Source organism: Salmo trutta, chromosome 3 (assembly GCF_901001165.1).
Source record: "Salmo trutta chromosome 3, fSalTru1.1, whole genome shotgun sequence".
NCBI classification, from domain to species: Eukaryota; Metazoa; Chordata; class Actinopteri; order Salmoniformes; family Salmonidae; genus Salmo; species Salmo trutta.
This window is the reverse complement of record NC_042959.1, coordinates 26273523-26287777: the sequence shown is the minus strand read 5'-3', so window position 1 is coordinate 26287777 and position 14255 is coordinate 26273523. Positions and strand designations below refer to the sequence as shown.

The window sequence follows — 14255 nt, the reverse complement described above, 5'->3', positions numbered from 1 at the left end:
TATGGCACAACGACATTCTGTGCAAACCACTTCAATTTCAGCTTGGCAACAAGACCAGCCAGTTTGCAGAAGTGGCTGGCGTGCTGATCACCCCGCAAACGGCGGTGAAACACGAATTGTCAGAACTGGCGATATGCACCGACTCAAACTACGCGAGACTCACCTTCTTATGCCACTTGCCGTTTTGGGAACAAAAGCACATGACTACTTCAAGTGGTAAAGAGGTGAAAAACAAAGAGCTCATTCTAGCTTGTGATGACCTCATCAGCAAACACGACATACAGGTGTATTGGAAGAAAGTCAAGGGACACTCCAAATCACCTGGTCGTGACAAACTTGGCAACGGCCATGCCGACAGCATGGCGAAATCCGGTGCAACTCACGGCACCCCTTGGGTGTTTGATGCTCGGAACGAAAAAAAACACTGAGGAAGCTATGGTGTCTACGGTAACGCGTAGCCATGTAGCACCACGGAAAACGTCTTCGCACAAACATAATGTGTTGCTAACGCATTCATTCCTGAATGACGACCTGGTAGCAATGCAACACCAAGATGAGTCCCTCGCCACTTTGATGGCGTTCCTGTCGGATCCTGTCAACCACCCAGTGTCCGAACTGGCTTTGGCAGGTTCACACGACTTGCGTTCACTGTACGCATCTAAACAGCACCTCACACTTGTAGATGACCTACTGGTGTATGTTTCAGAAACCGACACCGCTCGAAGGTGGGTGGTTCCTAGAACACAGAGGGGGATAATGATAGCCCATGCCCACGACGAGCCATGTGGAGGCCATAGGGGGGTCAAGGCTACATGTGAAACATTGCGACAGATGGCCTACTGGCCTCACATGGAACAAGACGTGGCACAATACGTGAGGGGGTGTCTAGTTTGCTGCCAGTTTCAACCCTCCAAGCCACTTCACAGAGCACCCCTGCAACGCAAGGGTGTGTCTTACCCCTGGAGCTCGATCCAGATCGACTGGGTCGGCCCAGTTGCCAGGTCGGCCAGAGGCAACAAGTATCGCCTCACAGTGACTTGCGCATTCACAAAGTGGGTGGAGTGCCTGCCGGCGACCAATGACACAGCGGAAACCACGGCCGTTCTTTTGCTAAACCACGTTTTCAGTCGTTTCGACCTGCAAGGAGAAACCGTGGAGAAACCGTGGACAGCAACCAAACAATCATCAGAATCTTGAGGAAATATGTGGCAGCCAACCACAAAGATTGGGACATCAAACTCCCATTGGTACTGATGGTGATCAGAGCCACACGCAACAGGTCTACGGGAATAACACCCTTCGAGATGATGGGCCGGCAAATGACACTTCCACTGCATCTCCTGTACCAACCGGGAGATGTCGCCGCAGCCACCGCCTATACGGCTCATCAATACATGACCGACTTGCGGAACCATCTCCAGACTACCTTTGCGTATGCTCAAGGACAGTTAGAAAGAAGTGCAGAAGGTGACAAGACCTATTACGACAAAAAAGCCTCACACCAGGTGTTCGAGGTCGGGGATAAGGTGTGGTACTACATATACACCAAACCCGCGGGCGTCGCACAAAGTTCCTGCCCCACTGGACGGGGCCACACGAGATTGTGGTGAAGCTATCCCCTGTAGCTTACCAGATCAAAATCAGCAAAGGTCGACAAAATGCCACATTGAAGTGGGTCCACCGGAACCAAATCAAGTTGTACACTCCCCCCATTGGATTAGAAGGGGTGCTAGCCAGCACCGAATAGATAGTACCTCTGGTTTGCTAGGATTTTAAGAAAATTCTTAAGTACCCTCAGCTGATCCCTTCCAGGAGATCAGTACGTTGCACCTAACATCTTTTATTCTCTTCCCAGCTACCAGATATACATCCGTTGTCACTATTGATATCATCCTGCGCTGTCCTGTTTCAAAATAAGAAAACCAGAAAAATAGTTGTCAAAACATTTTTGTTTACAAATACAAATAACTGAAATAATCCAACAATCTCTGATTATGCGTTTCTGTAGGATGGAGTTCCTTTGGATAATCCTGACACTGCGTCCTGGTCAAAACCAACCCAGCAGACGTAATCACAAACGGACCCCCTATGGGAATTGTTTTCCGCGACTATCCAGGACTCCTCATAACTAACAGCAGAGTACACACGCAGAGGGTATATGTCCGCCTAGATGCAGAGAATGTGTACCGCCAACACATTCCACCTGCGGCGCGTTTGAGTTGGGCCGGGGCTGACTGGACCAGCCAGGCAATTAAGCACGCCCATCTAGACACTGCCCTTATGTTGGCCCAACTCCAAAAATTCACAGTAACCCAGTCAGAACTAGCCGAGCCCAGGCGAGAGAAACGATTCATCGGGGCGCTACTATCAATAGGGGCAGCCGTAGGGTCACTATTTGCCCTAGGTACCACTGCCGTCAACGCAGTCAGTCTAGCCACAGTCAAGAGGAATGTTAGGGAGTGTAACGTGGGTCGTCTAAAGGGGACCAAGGCGCAGCGTGTAGAGCGCTCATTTCTTGACACTTAAACAAAACAACAAAACGACAGCCAACAGTTCCGTCAGGTACACTTGACAAAACGGAAAACAACTACCCACCAACAAAATAGAAAAAAACCCAACTTAAATATGATCTCCAATTAGAGGCAACGAGGACCAGCTGCCTCCAATTGGAGATCAACCCCCCCAAAAAAACATAGAAATAGAAAACATAGAAAACCACCCAAAACACCCCGTCACGCCCTGACCTACTCTACTATAGAAAATTACATCTTACAAGGGTCAGGACGTGACAGGGAGATTACTGAAGAGAAGCCACTTATCCAGCAGCAGATGAAGGCACAGGCCATCAGGTTGCAACATGTGGGAAAGTCTCTCCAGGACACTATTCTGGTGGTCAACACACACGCTACTCTCCTGAACAAAACTATCCTGTCTGTAGTAAAGCTAGCAGAGGTCATGAACCATGACTATGCCCATGTCCAATTGGTTCGATTGTTACTGGAGGATTTTCTCCGTGAAGTTAGCTCTTCTATGGACCACTTGGCCATGAATAGAATCCCCTCATATCTAGTGCCCCTCTCAATGGTGCACGACTTATTGACCTCAGCTACTTCAACCACGATAAGGCCGTTACAGTCTCATTTGGCCTATAGTCTGGGGTCGGCCATCCCAATACACGTTGATGTTGATTGTGGGTTTTCTACTGACGCTGCCAGTTGTTGAACTGGAGAATATCTATAGATTGAGAACCGTTTTCAATGTAGGATTTTGGCGCGACAGTACCCACGTAAAGATTGCCACGCCCCCAGTTGTAGCTTACCAGGAAAACAACCCAGATTTCTATCTCACCCCTAACCTGCTAATGTGTACTCTAATCAAAGATGTCCACTACCTCTGTCCTAGCAAACTGTTTGTCAGGGATAACACTGAGCGTCTTTGTGGTATTAAAGCTATCACCAGCGAAGAACGCTGTAGAGCCAAACTAACAGCCAGGGATGGGGCCACCACCACACAAGTGGAGGTGGTAGGGAACCGATGGTTGGTCAAGACACCGTTCACGTCCGCCGCCATGACTCCATCACCCAATTGAACCACCCCAACCAGACTGTTTTTGTTAAGGTACCAGAGGGGGCGATTATTCACATAGACGACCTCGCTCTATACCAACTTCCCGACGACAGGATAGACACAGAGATTGAAATTCCGGACGCTTTTGCTAAACGTTCCCTTGAGTTACCACAAGCCATTCAATACCAAATCCAGTACGAGGGACCCATGACTGTTGATCTTAGCGTACTGGATGAGGCACTTTTAGTCGACCCGACTGACTACAGACCAAAAGATCGCCCGCTCTTGGATGGTGCAGGACAGTATCCTGACTGTTACCATGATCCTTGGTCTTATTTCCCTTGGCGTGTGCACCAACTACGTACACAGGCGCACACGTGCAATGGAAGACCTAATGAGGTCTTATACTAAGATCCCCCGTGGGACGGAAGCAACCCAATTTTTGGAAAGTTGGCAATAGATCCTGAAACCCCCTCAGGGGGCCCAGTCCCAGCCTCCTTTCCCGAACTCGCTAGGTCAGTCCAGTAATGTCCCCAATGTAAGCTTTGGCCATCAGGGGTCAAGTTTTTAAGTGGTGGGTAGTTAAGTGCCTTAACTACCCACCTGCAAGTAGGATCACCCTAGACATGACATTAGAGACAATGTCATGATAGAGTCATATAGCCAAGACCTTGGACATATATAGAACATAGTCCATATTAGATGATTAAGGTGTGGTAGACACATTTTGTATACTTTCATGTTTCTATTCCAATTTTTTGTTTAATTTCCTTTGACACTTAGGAAGCAGTAGAGCCAAAACGCCGCTCGTTTGGGGAGGAAATGTAATGATGTATTGCCTGAGTGTTGTGCGTTATTAACGCCTGCCAAGTTACTGCCTAGGTGCACTAGCCGGGATAACCGGACGACGGGCCGGAACACAGAGCCACTGCCGGGTCTCTCAGGTCCATTCTGGTGGTGATCCGCAGCTTGCGGAAATCCTACCGGGGTGAACCACCACGGGGGTGGGACTGCTATGATGATCCACAAACCAGGACATCCGATGGTCATTCTTATGGTGGGTTGCAACATGCAGAACCCTTCCAAGTTGAACCTACCAGAGGGGGACTGTCATGACTGTCCTGCTCAGGTCAGGTTACAGGAGACCACAAACCTACAGAGTATCTCTCACCCCCAACAGAGGAGGAGAGATCTAGGGGTCTGAAGATGTGGGGGTTTTATGACCCCTCACGCCCATGATAAATCTTAGGCCACAGACAAAATTTCTTTGTCCTCACACTATGGAAAACCAGCCTCAGAACATTAAACATGCAATAAAGGGACCTTGGAACAATGGTTTCCGTCAGCCACAATGGTGGTCATGACGATAGATGGAATATGAAAATGTATGTAATTGTTGTGTTGTTATTAAAAGGTTAATAGATGAGGTTATTACGAAAACATTGTAACTTTAAGAGTTTTCCCAGTATATGCCTGTACGTTGTGTGGAAAATGTCCAAATCAAAGAGAATGTTTTGGTAAAGATGAAATGTGAAGTTAGTTGTCTAAAATTGGATTTGAGTAAAATCTAGACCTTGCCTCTTAACTTGGTACGCCCAGAGAATTGCCCTAAAGGCGGTTACGCCCACTTCTGACCCGAGGGTATAAGACATGGGGGTTAAGAATGAACAGAGGAGACTAAGTGACCCAAGCTGCAACAGAGGTCTAAAAAATCAACGAACCCCAAAACGCAACACAAGGAAGAAGAAATATTTTTCTACCCATGCTATGGATGAGGAGCAGTGTCTAAGCGGGTGAACTCAAGCCGGAACACCTGGCCTACACTCCCCATCGAATCGTGGTATCTACGCTGTTTTATTCCTACGCTGTGAGCTCTGAGCTACAGAGCTGTCTGTCCTTAGACGACCTCTATCAGAGCAAGGGCGAGGAATTAGACCACTAAGCCAAAAGAACACTGACATCGTGAGGACAATCAGAGAGTTGCGCCGGAGAAGTGCGTCATTGAGAAGCCTAAACGACCCACGCGGCGCTTCCCATCTGAGACCTCCAACACGTAATTACATCATTATATTCTGACCCATAAGAGCGGCAGTTCGGGGCAAGGCTAAGGTTAAAATAAGCATAGTTGACGAATGCACCCAAATGTATATTTCTCTCGTGTACTTTCTCTTTTTCTCTCTCTTTTAAATCCCCATTTTGGGTATCACGCACCATAGTGTGTTGGCCCGTTATACTAAGTCCTAATCAATAGCCTAGACTGTGTTTTGTGTATCATTTTAGCTTTCTAGTAAATAAATAATCAACTAAGATTGGTGTGGTACGAACTCATTGGTGGGACCCGGGTCCGTGCAGATTCCCAGATTATGCGACGTTCAGAATGAGACTGTAGAGGAAATTGATTAATTAGCGACTGTTATAAAATCTATATTCTGATATTCTTTGAATTAATTTGGGAAATACAAACTCAATAAAACAAATTTTCCCATGGTGCCCCAGGTTAATGAGTTAATAATTGCTTTATTCATTTAATCACGCAATTATAAACCGTTAATCATTCGATGAGCAACAGTCGTCACATTAACTAATACAACGTCCCGACACTAGATCAACTAGTAATATCATCAACCATGTGTAGTTAACTAGTGATTATGTTCAGACTGATTGTTTTTTCTAAGATATGTTTAATGCTAGCTAGCACCTTACCTTGGCTCCTTGCTGCACTCGCATAACAGGTAGTCAGCCTGCCACGCAGTCTCCTCGTGGAGTGCAATGTAATCGGCCATGATCAGTGTCCAACAATGCCGATTACCGATTGTTATGAAAACAGAAATCGGCCCTAATTAATCGGTCGACCTCTAGTCTCCATCACACCATTCAATAATGAATTCATTACATTTCATCGTGCAAACATGTCTTTTTCCTTCTCCATGCTGTTATTGCTGCCTGCAGCATGATCTATTACACACCGGTAGTGTCCATCGTCCCCGCCTGTCTGCGACTGTTTCCCTGCAGTTCTGTTAATAATGGTAATGGCAGAGGTTCAACAGGTGTGAGCGAAAGACAGTGTGTGCCACCTAGTCCTAAGGAGGCCTCCGGTACACAGCAGGCGGGAGCCACACCGCGTGCTAGCTATCTAACTAGCACACAGCGTTGGCCCCCCGCCTCCTGTGCGCCTGAGTAGTTAGCGGTAGGCGGTGGCAACACCAGTAGACAGTGTCCTTTGCCCCTGCCTGTCGGGCATGGTTTTCTCCGGTACACAGCAAGCGGGGGCGACACGGTGTGATAGCTAGCTAACTAGCAAGCTATCGCACAGTGTAGCTAGCTAGCTAGTTAGCACACGGTGTCGTTGCAGCCTCCCGCCTGCTGTACTAGTGGGAGGCGACCGGTAGACAGTGTTCTTTGGGCACTGTTTTCCCGCAGTTCTGTTAATGATGGTGAGCGCAGGTGTTCTGTTCCGCAGTCAGGAGTGAAACAACTCAAAATACTTTTATTTCTCTTTTGACTCAAAGGGCCAATGGGATGTTTGAGTGGGGGGTGTTCATGAAGGAACCAATGACACACAATAATACCTTTCAGAGTTTTGGCAGTTTCATCTCACCAACAAAACAACAACAAAAAAGTACACCATACAGCAAGTGAGGAGTGATGGGTCGTTCGCTCTAAGAGCCGGCTCTTGTAGGTGAACGTTGGGAGCCGGCTCGCATATCAGAAGAGACAAATCTATTTCTTAAAAAATTAAGATTTAAATTAATAGAATTAACTAATTCAAAGAACGAAAAAATAAACGAAAAAAATAAATAAAATAATATAGGCCTACATGCTCAAGCGCACACATTCATTCTGACTGTCTGCTCAGACTAACAGCCTCACCTGTTGTTCCTGTCAATCAGACACGCAGTGTCAACTAATGAACCAAAGATGCGTGAGGGAGGGCCGAGCCAACTCACTCAGTCACACACTTAGCAGCCGAGGAAGGACAGCTGTGAAAACAACAGCTGGAAAATGAGTCGGAAGCACAGTAGCATTTGGATGCATTTTAATAATGTAGACAATGTTAGAGCACAGTGTAGAATTTGCCAAAACAAAATCTCATATAAAGCCGGTTCTACGCACAACCTACACCGGCATATGCGAACTGTGCACCCAACTGTGAAGCTAGCTGTAGCGGAGCTTCGAGAAACTAGCGGCCTGCTAGTGATAGCGGTGGAGCCTGCACCTCCACATGTGGAGATGTATCCACTCAGTCAAGTAGGCCTACTCCGCGACCCACAGCAACGCAGTCTTCTATGGACCAGTTTATGCCAAAGTCTATGTCTGTAGCAAAACAAGGCCAAATTGATATTGAATTGGCTAAAATGATTGCCACCAATTTCCAGCCATTTTCAATCGTGAAGGACAAAAGTTTTAGAAATTATAGCAGTAGTCTAAATCCCATGTACACAATTCCAAGCAGGAAAACCCTTTCAAAATCACTTATTCCACAACTGTACGAGAGCACACAGGCTTCAGTGCGGGAAAGAGTCCAAAAAGCTACTGCAGTTTGCCTTACCACAGACTGCTGGACATCAAGGGTAACCACATGTTGGTTACATGTCACTTCATTGAAGATTTTTCAAAGTCTAGCTGGACAAAGTGAAAGCAGCTGTGAAAGCAGCTGTGGAATACTTCCACAGGAGCACAGTTGGTGCTGAAAAACTACAAGTCTACACAATGCCAGATGGGCCTAAACAAGACTGCAACACAAGGTGGAATTCAACATTTTTTATGTTGAAGCGGTTTCTTGAGTCAAAGGATGCCATCATCTCTACCCTGGCCGTTGTCAATGCACCTGTTGATGCTCTGACCCAAGAGGAATGGGAGGTGGTGGAGGAGGTATGCAGAGTCCTGGAACCCTTTGAGCAGGTCTCTGTGGAGATAGGTACGGTAAGCAGTTATTACTACATCATTATTTAATCCTGTATTATATATGTAAATGAGCAGTAGTATCAGTAGACAAAACATGAACTAATAAGTTACTGTTCACTTTTTTCAGCTATGTGACAGCCTCAAAAATGATACTCCTGTGTAAGGGTCTGCAGCGAATCACAGCCAACCGCCAGAGAGAAGCAAAGTAACCACAGGACATGTGACAGAGTTGATGGAACGCCCTATGTTCATCAATGTACAGAAAGTTCCACAGAATGGAATATAATCAATCACGTGCTATCAGAAATCGCTGCACTTGACCCCAGGTTTAAGAAATTAGCCTTCAGTGATGCCAGAGGGATTGATGAGGCTCTTCAAAGAATAACCTCAGCAGCAGGGAGGGACAGCCCCAGCAGTCAGCTGGCTCAGGCACCAGGGCAACAGGAAGAATAGAGATCAGATGGAGCAGAAGCACCAGCAGTAGTGCCACAAACGTCTGCTGTTTGACGAGAGAGCAACCGGGGATGCAGCACGAAGGAATCCCTCAGCAGCCATAATGGAGGTCCGATCCGAATAGGAGGAGCCCCTCCTCCAAAGATCTGCAGATCCTCTGAGCTGGTGGAAGAACAAGGCCTCTGTCTACCCACGGCTTACTAATGTCACGACAGGGAGACTCTGTATAGTTGCCAAATCCGTTCCCTCAGAGGGTCTTCTCGAAAACGGGACAAATAATTACTGAGAGAAGAAACCGCATCAGCCCCTCTAAAGTGAGGCAGCTTGCATTTCTGTGGTCAGCAAAACATGGTCAGCATTACTGTGTGCTGCTGGTTATAACATGGCAATAAAGAAGAGAGAGAAAAGAGGGACCAGTTTAATGTTTTAAGTGGGATGCTGCAGTTTTGCAAATTGTTATTTATTTTTCTTTGATATGGTGCAATATTCTATTATTATGTTCTTCAGATTGTATTAGTTTTGAATTGTTACATTTATATGCACTTTGTTGATATACATTAAAACAGTTATACTTTAAATGCAAATGTTTAATAGCATTCTTTTTCATAACAAACCAATGCATTTTTAAATACATTGTGGTTAAGGTAGAGTATGATTTCATTTAATAATTTAATTAGAATTGTTTTAACACCAATTATAGTCAAACTATCGCAAACAGTTTGACTTGAAAAAATACCAAAAAAAAATTTTGGGTGCTGAGCCGAACGAGCCGGCTCACTGAAAAGAGATGGAATGCCCATCACTAATGCATAACACAGTATAAAAAAAACTGAAGTCAGGGAAACCGGAAAGAGGTATCCTGCACGTTTTCAAGTTAAAAGTCTCCATTACTCCTCAGTTGAGTTTACTACACATTTAGGTAGCTAATGTCATGGATTTGTTTGCCATCGCAAGTCTAGACAGCACTAGCTGTATCATGCCTACAACAGTGAAGTTTCAGTTCGCTAGGTGTATCTCTACAGCATAGGCATACCGTGGGGGAAATTATTTTTTGATCCCCTGCTGATTTTGTACGTTTGCCCACTTACAAAGAAATGATCAGTCTATAATTTTAATAGTAGGTTAATTTGAACAGTGAGAGACAGAATAACAACAAAAAATGCAGAAAAACGCATGTCAAAAATGTTATGAAATTATTTGCATTTTAATGAGGGAAATAAGTATTTGACCCCTCTGCAAAACATGACTTAGTACTTGGTGGCAAAACCCTTGTTGGCAATCACAGAGGTCAGACGTTTCTTGTAGTTGGCCACCAGGTTTGCACACATCTCAGGAGGGATTTTGTCCCACTCCTCTTTGCAGATCTTGTCCAAGTCATTAAGGTTTCGAGGCTGACGTTTGGCAACTCGAACCTTCAGCTCCCTCTACAGATTTTCTATGGGATTAAGGTCTGGAGACTGGCTAGGCCACTCCAGGACCTTAATGTGCTTCTTCTTGAGCCACTCCTTTGTTGCCTTGGCCGTGTGTTTTGGGTCATTTTCATGCTGGAATACCCATCCACGACCCATTTTCAATGCCCTGGCTGAGGGAAGGAGGTTCTCACCAAGATTTGACGGTACATGGCCCCGTCCATCGTCCCTTTGATGCGGTGAAGTTGTCCTGTCCCCTTAGCAGAAAAACACCCCCAAAGCATAATGTTTCCACCTCCATGTTTGACGGTGGAGATGGTGTTCTTGGGGTCATAGGCAGCATTCCTCCGCCTCCAAACACGGCGAGTTGAGTTGATGTCAAAGAGCTCCATTCTGGTCTCATCTGACCACAACACTTTCACCAGTTGTCCTCTGAGTCATTCAGATGTTCATTGGCAGACTTCAGACGGGCCTGTATATGTATTCTTGAGCAGGGGGACCTTGCGGGCGCTGCAGGATTTCAGTCCTTCACAGCGTAGTGTGTTACCAATTGTTTTCTTGGTGACTATGGTCCCAGCTGCCTTGAGATCATTGACAAGATCCTCCCGTGTAGTTGTGGGCTGATTCCTCACCGTTCTCATGATCATTGCAACTCCACGAGGTGAGATCTTGCATGGAGCCCCAGGCCGAGGGAGATTGACAGTTCTTTTGTGTTTCTTCCATTTGCGAATAATCGCACCAAATGTTGTCACCTTCTCACCAAGCTGCTTGGCGATGGTCTTGTAGCCCATTCCAGCCTTGTGTAGGTCTACAATCTTGTCCCTGACATCCTTGGAGAGCTCTTTGGTCTTTGCCATGGTGGAGAGTTTGGAATCTGATTGATTGATTGCTTCTGTGGACATGTGTCTTTTTTACAGGTAACAAGCTGCGGTTAGGAGCACTCCCTTTAAGAGTGTGCTCCTAATCTCAGCTCGTTACCTGTATAAAAGACACCTGGGAGCCAGAAATCTTTCTGATTGAGAGGGGGTGAAATACTTATTTCTCTCATTAAAATGCATATCAATTTATAACATTTTTGACATGCGTTTTTCTGGATATTTTTGTTGTTATTCTGTCTCTCACTGTTCAAATAAACCTACCATTAAAATTATAGACTGATCCTTTCTTTGTCAGTGGGCAAACGTACAAAATCAGCAGGGGATCAAATACTTTTCCCCCCACTGTATCTCTGGGGGACATGAACATGAACATCATGAACATATGGACATTGAAAGGAACAAAGGAGAGGTTAAATGTAGGCTAAGTCTGGCATAAGCTTATTCCCACACTTTACAATAACTGTTGCTGTTTTCTTAGGTAGTCTCCATTTGGGTTATTCCCTCCATCGCGACACCGCTGCCCAGCTGAAGAGCTTGTGATCTCCATGCAGCACCACGCGCCTTCGGAAAAGCACCCCTCAGCCTCAGAAGATGCCCTTCTGGAGGCATGCAGTCAGTCATTATACCCTAATGTAGGCCTATTTGCTTACTAGCCAAATAAAGTGCAGAGCATGCATGATACATGCAACTCATCATTCCAACATATTTGAACATTTAATTCATCCTTCATTCAGTTCAGTCAGTATGTCATCTATTCAGTCAGTATGTCATCTATTCAGTCATTTGTCTGAGTTGCAAAATAAACTAAATCAAAGAGAATAGAACAGTCTTATCCATGTGTGTATTCAAAATTATCTAAATTCTACAAAGTTCTTTAGCCTATCACTTTAATAATTAAATGTTTAATTAGGCCTATCCAAATAAATAAAAAAATAGGCCTTCAACTTGTAGGCATTGTAATTTAGGGTACTGGTAACTCACTGAATAATTTTACAACACTATTTGTGTTGTATAACTGTTTTCATTATAGGGCTCCCTTTAAAATGAGACCCTAGCTCACAGGCCTCTAAATATAGCCTCTAAATAAATGTTAAACAAAAATAGTTGAAGCACGTGCAGTGGTTGAGACGGAAAACAGATCTAGAAATAAGAATAGGCTATAGATAGCCTTGTCCATTTCTGACCCCTTGGCTATTTTGCTCAGGACAGGTTATAGCCAAGACTTAATCAATATTTTGTTTTGTCTAATTTATTTATATGGATTTAGCCTTTGCGTGATGCGGTTGTGCAACGCAAATGGCTATAACAAGCCGACATAGAGTGGAATACACTATTACAACAGTCAAAATGCCTAATATAAGGCCTACCATCTATACTCCCAAATACTGGAAAAAGTATGATTTATTAGGTTACATGATCACCACAGTAGCCCTGGCAGCTATAAAAAATAAATTATGCAATTATATGGCCATTAAACACAACAGCATGACATATTTAAAGAGCAGAATTGGCCTAGCTTAAATCATATATACTTTCTTTATCACTCTCACATAAGTCATTTACTGATGGCCCAAGCCTATACTACGCCATCTACCGGTGTAACATCGTTATTGAATGCAGTTCTAAAACAAGCTATTTTGGAAATGAAAAGCCAGAAGCTGCAAAGCAACTAACATCTGGGCTAGAGTTGATTGACTAGCTAACTTCGAATAGCTACATTCGTTCATGTCCTTTGCAGATGCCACAATACTGACAAAAGTTTGTATTTAAAAAAAAACACACATCTGTAACCAAATTAAGGGAGACAAAGTAAGAATTGAACGTGTAAATATTCATTAATAGACGTAAACAATAGTACGTAACCAATAGTATGTCTAAATTAACATTGACATTTCACACATGGCTTTTCTTTCGACCCTAACAATTTATGTATGGCTTTCTTATGATCCTAACGATATGTACGTTCAACCTTTTGGCAGGCATCTCGCTCCATAACAGTCACTGCGGCCAGCAGGTCAAACGATGGACAAAATGAACGAGTTTCTCAGAAAAACGAATCATGATGACTATAGGCTGCAGTAGGGTCTCTCGTATAATGGCTAGACCTTCCTCTGTACGACTAAGTAAAAATAGTCGCGAACTGCACATCACTAGAATTTACGCGTGACGGATCTCAGCCGTCATTAGGTAAACGCGGCGTATGCAGTAGCTAGTCGTGTAGTTAACGTTAGTTACATTATTGCGTCTCTGCGTTTACAAACGGTGTCTACCTAGCTAGCACGTCGTCAAAATAAAATGCAATTTGCTGATAGCTAAAACGTGTGTGTTAACTATGTAGCGAGTTAGCTAACATCTTGTAGAACTGTCTGGAGCTAGTTATTGCACGTGGGGATATAGCTACTGTAGCTAAATAGTTACTTAGCTAGGTACCTATTGACAAACATTTCCAAAATAGTCATTTTATACTAGCTGATAACCAGCTAGCTAATTCAAAAACAGCACCTAACGTTACCTGCTGTCTTGAATGTCAAGTGCGGCTAGCGGGTCAGTCACTCAGCAGATTCTGCATGAATGCAGTTCAAATTTAAAAGGATGCAGGCCACTGATAGGTTATTTCTTGAGTGTCGTATCAAAACATTCCGAAACCAAGGTGAATGCAAATTAGGGCACTAAACGTTTTTGGGCCATATTCTCAAATATCTTACTTGGGATTTGCGTTAGAATTTAAGTAGTGTCAGCATGAGGAAAACAATTATATATATATGTGTGTGTGTGTGTGTGTATATATATATATAGTAGCATGGAAAAATGTTTGACCCACGAAACACTGATGCTCATCTCCATTCATAGATTCCAGCTGAGGGCTAATTGAATGTGTGGCCAATGTGGCATTCTTGCAAAATGAAGGGATTGTGTTTGCCGGGGTGCCAAGTCTGTTTGTACTCTCTTGCCAACTCCTTATGGAATTTCTATTCCAAACATGTTTAGTTTGACTATGACAATTGAGTAGGCAAAAAAAAACTGTCTGGGATCAGGCTATGAT

The 14255-nt window shown here is 44.5% G+C and overlaps 1 protein-coding gene across 3 annotated transcripts in view; it reads right to left on the bottom strand.

Moving 5' to 3' along the window:
- The window catches only part of adad1 (adenosine deaminase domain containing 1 (testis-specific)), a 31971-nt gene extending 18123 nt beyond the window's left edge, over window positions 1-13848 (bottom strand). For 2 of the 3 annotated variants that reach the window (XM_029727891.1, XM_029727900.1), the window contains exon 1: window positions 13725-13848. The gene's annotated coding sequence lies outside the window, so the exon portion shown is untranslated. The remainder of the gene's footprint in view (window positions 1-13724) is intronic. The other variant, XM_029727885.1, reaches the window with a different exon arrangement.
- Between the last annotated feature and the right edge of the window lie 407 nt (window positions 13849-14255).